At 48.7% G+C, this 4,703-nt stretch overlaps 1 pseudogene; it reads right to left on the bottom strand.

Moving 5' to 3' along the window:
• Positions 1-4,703, bottom strand: part of LOC112073914 (uncharacterized) — a 54,177-nt pseudogene that overhangs the window by 47,707 nt on the left and 1,767 nt on the right.

The following is a 4,703-nucleotide window of genomic DNA, read 5'->3' as shown; positions in this document are numbered from 1 at the left end:
AGGGTTGTGTTACAACGAGAACAGTGATTAGGGTTGTGTTACAAACGAGAACAGTTAGGGTTGTGTTACAACGAGAAACGTTAGGGTTGTGTTACCACGAGAACAGTTAGGGTTGTGTTCAACGAGAACAGTTAGGGTTGTGTTCAACGAGAACAGTTAGGGTTGTGTTAAACGAAGAACAGTTACAGAGGTTGTGTTACAACGAGACAGTTAGGGTTGTGAAACGAGACAGTTAGGGTTGTGTTACAACAGAGAACAGTTAGGGTTGTGTTAGCAACGAGAACAGTTAGGGTTGTGTTACAACGAGAACGTTAGGGTTTGTGTATACAAACGAGAACAGTTAGGGTTTGTGACCACTAACGAGAAACAGTTAGGGTTGTGACACAAAACGAGACAGTTAGGGTTGTGACACAACGAGAACAGTTAGGGTTGTGTATCAACGAGAACAGTTAGGGTTGTGTTACAACGAGAACAGTTAGGGTTGTGTTACAACGAGAAACAGTTAGGGTTGTGTACACGAGAACAGTTAGGGTTGTGTTAGCAACGAGAACAGTTAGGGTTGTGTTACAAGAGAACAGTTAGGGTTGTGGTTACAACGAGACAGTTAAGGGTTGTGACACAACGAGAAGTTAGGGTTACACGGAGTTTGTGACACAACGAGAACACGTTAGTGGTTGTGACACAACGAGTTGTCAACGAGTTAGGGTTGTGTTACTACAACGAGAACAGTTAGGGTTGTGTCGTACTTAACGGAGAACAGTTAGGGTTGTGTCACAACGAGAACAGTTAGGGTTGTGTTACAACGAGAACAGTTAGGGTTGTGACACAACGAGAACAGTTAGGGTTTGTTACAAACTAACCGAGAACAGTTAGGGTTGTGACACAACGAGTACAGTTAGGGTTGTGTTACAACGAGAAACAACGTTAGGGTTGTGACACAACGAGAAACAGTTAGGGTTGTGTTACAACGAGAACAGTTAGGGTGTGAACACGAGAGCAGTTAGGGTGTGATCAAGAGACAGTTAGTAAGGTTGTGACACATACAACGAGAACAGTTAGGGTTGTGTTTACAACGAGAACAGTTTAGGTTGTTGACACACAGAGAACAGTTAGGGTTGTGTTAACAAAACGAGAACAGTTAGGGTTGTGACAACGAGAAACAGTTAGGGTTGTGTTACAACGAGAACAGTTAGGTTGTGTACAAGAGAACAGTTTAGGGTTGTGACAACAAGAGAACAGTTAAGGGTTGTGTTAACAACGAGAACAGTTAGGGTTGTGACACAAGAGAACAGTTAGTGGGGTTGTGTTACAACGAGTACAGTTAGGGTTGTGACATCAACGAGAACAGTTAGGGTTGTGTATACAACGAGGAAAGTTAGGGTTGTTTACAACGAGAACAGTTAGGGTTGTGTTACAAACGGAGAACAGTTAGGGTTGTGTTCAACGAGACAGTTAGGGTTGTGACACAACGAGAACAGTTAGGGTTGTGACAACAACGAGAACAGTTGGGTTGTACAAGAAACAGTTAGGGTTGTGTTACAACGAGAACAGTTAGGGTTGTGTTAACAACGAGAACAGTTAGGGGTTGTGTTTAACGAGAAAGGTTAGGGGTTGTGTTACACAAGGAGCAAAGACAGTTAGGGTTGTGTACACAACGAGAACAGTTAGGGTTGTGTTTACAACGAGAACAGTTAGGGTTGTGACACACGAGAACAGTTAGGGGTTGGTGGGGGTAAAACGAGAACAGTTAGGGTTGTGTTACAACGAGAACAGTTAGGGTTGTGTTACAACGAGAACAGTTAGGGTTGTGTTACAACGAGAACAGTTAGGGTTTGTTACAACGAGAACAGTTAGGGTTGTGACACAACGAGAACAGTTAGGGTTGTGACACAACGAGAACAGTCTGACCTACAGGTCTGTGGCTAAGTTGGTGTAGTACTGTGCTTTACTGACCTGTATCTTCTCCACCTCCTCGTTGCATTCTCTCTTCAGCTGCAGGAGGGCTGCCTGGTGTTCTGGAGGACAGAGAGTCGACTCATCAACATAAACAGGAACAAAACTATCACAACTGAACTGTGTTCTACTTCACATATGGTTACCATTCCTCATCGTGTTCTCTTAATCACACTGAAGCCATTTATAGATGTATCTGTTTGTTGGATAGTCTTGGCATGGGTGTTTTCTTTGTAGGACAAACAGCTGGTGCTTAGGTGTGTTTTTAGGAGTGTGTGCACAAGGAGAGGCCCCTGACAAAACACACACACACACACACATCTGATGTGTTTTCTGAGGAATTAGAATTGAAGAAATTAATGGAATAGTTTCTGTCACCACCGTACCTGTCCCAAAACACTGCCCATGTGACATTACTCATCTAGAGACCAGGAAGCAGCCTGATGTTGTGGACAGTGACAGGGACAGGGTGGAGTATTTACCTTACAATTAGACCATGGTATTGTACATGTACCACAGAGACACCACAGAACAAACATTGACTCTCTCTTTCTCTGTCTCTGTCTCTCTGTCTCTCTCTCTCTCCCCCTCCACTCTCTCTCTCTCTTTCTCTGTCTTTTCACTGTTCTGTCTACTACATACTGTAACCCACAGAGCTCAGTTAGTCACAGCAAGGAGCTGGCATGGCATGCTGCATGGGCCACATGGGTCAAGGCCACGGGCTGAATCCTAGCGATCTTGAGATCTGTACATAGTACTAGAATCTCTCGTTGACATCATGAAATAATATATAATCAGAGGTATCTCACACACATATCCACATACCTCAAGCTAGTGTAGCGTTCCAGCCATAGTGAATATGTGTTTACTAGTAGATTACCTGCTTCTGTGTATTTCAGTCCAACCTTCTCCTCCTTAGTCGGGGGCCAGATGGCCTGCAGACGGCCTGGGGTGGACCGGTCCTCTCCATCACCTGGGATCGATGCCTCCGACTGGGGTGATAACAGCAACATAACATTAGGGAAAATATTACAAAGTAATGCTTTATCAGGCATAGAGCACTTACTACAGACGTCACTGAGTAATGAAATGACTCCATGGCATTCACTCATATAATCAGAATGTGTATGTATGCGCTGTGCTGTAAGTCACTTTGGATAAAAGTGAGACACAGCAAAACATGATAGAATGTAGACAAAGACAGAGCTAGACAACAAAACACAGATGCATACTTTTGAGTCAGTGAGGTTTTTCTTTTCAGGAGTCTTGGAGGTTCTCTCAAAGATCCAGGCCTTCCTCCTTGCCTCCTGGTCCCCCCTGTCTCCCTCTCTCCTCAGGGGCCTGGGGATGAAGAAGGCCTTGAAGGCATCGAACGCCACCTCCGCACTGGTGGGAGGAGGCTTCTGAGGTTCTAAAGGTTCTGAGAGTTCTAGAGTCTGTGAAGGTTCTGAAGATTCCGGAGGCTCTATCACAGACAGAACTTCAGTCTTCTCTGTGTTCTGGTCTGTCTTTTTCTCCTCTCCTGTTTTCTGCCGTTCTCCTCCCTCTTCCTGTTCTGTCTTCTCCTTCTCCTCCATCCCATCCTCAGGTTCGACTCTGACTCCTTCGGTCTCGTCTGAGGGCTCTGACTCCCTCTTGTCCTCTCCTGAAGACTCCCTCCTCTCCTCTCCTGTAGACTCCCTCCTGTCCTCTCCTGAAGACTCCCTCCTCTCCTCTTCTGTAGACTCCTTCCTCTCCTTTCCTGTAAACTCCCTCCTGTCCTCTCCTGTAAACTCCTCTGTCTTACTGTTGACATCCTTCTCCAGGTTCAGGAACTGGGAGASCTGGTCCAAGAAGCTCTCCTGCCTCCTGCGAGCTATCTTCAGCTTTCTCCTCACAAGCTTGTTCACACTCAGGCCTGCTGGAGTTGGTGTTTTGATCTTGCCCACTATGTCCTGCTCCGGCACTGTCGCCCCCTTCTTTGGGATCCTCAGACCACTGAACAAGGCAGGGAGTTGGAGGTGCTTGTCCACTGGGGAACCGGGGGAGAAGGTGGTTCTGGTGCAGGTGGTGCCAGAGGGAGGGCCACTGGTTGTACCTGGGGTTAAGACTAGGAGCCCATCCTGGGGACTGGCTGGGGTTGGGGTTGGGGCTCCATCCCGGGGACTGGCTGGGGTTGGGGCTTCATCCTGGGGACTGGCTGGTGCTGGGGTTGGAGCTCCATCCTGGGGACTGGCTGGTACCAACCCCCAGCACAGTCCAGTTCCCAGGATGGAGCCCCAACCGCAGCACCGAGCCAGTCGCCCAGGATGGAGCTCCAACCCCAGACCAAGCCGTAGGTGTCTCCAGGACTTTGGAGTCTCCAACCGACAAGACCCTGTTGCCAGTTCCTCAGGATGGCCCAACCGCACAGCAGCCCCACAGGTCCACCCCGCTCAGCCAGTCCAGTCCCAGGATGGAGCCCACCCAAGCACCAAGCCAGTCCCCCGAGGTATGGAGCCCCAACCCGCAGCATCCAGCCAGCTCCCCAGTATGGAGCCCCAACCCACACACCAGCCAGTCGCCCAGGATGCGAGACCACCCCATAACGCACCAAGCCAGTCCCCAGGATGCGAGCCCAAACCAGCACCAGCCAAGTCCCCAGATGGGAGCCGCAAACCCTATGCCACCATGCACGCTAGCATTCCCAGGATGGGAGTCCCACGGCTACACCCAGCTTCAGTCCCGGATGGAGCCCAACCCAGCCAGTCCCCGGGATGGAAATCTCTCTC

Source organism: Salvelinus sp. IW2-2015, unplaced genomic scaffold (assembly GCF_002910315.2).
Source record: "Salvelinus sp. IW2-2015 unplaced genomic scaffold, ASM291031v2 Un_scaffold2417, whole genome shotgun sequence".
Classification (NCBI taxonomy): Eukaryota; Metazoa; Chordata; class Actinopteri; order Salmoniformes; family Salmonidae; genus Salvelinus; species Salvelinus sp. IW2-2015.
This window is presented reverse-complemented; position numbering and strand designations above follow the sequence as displayed.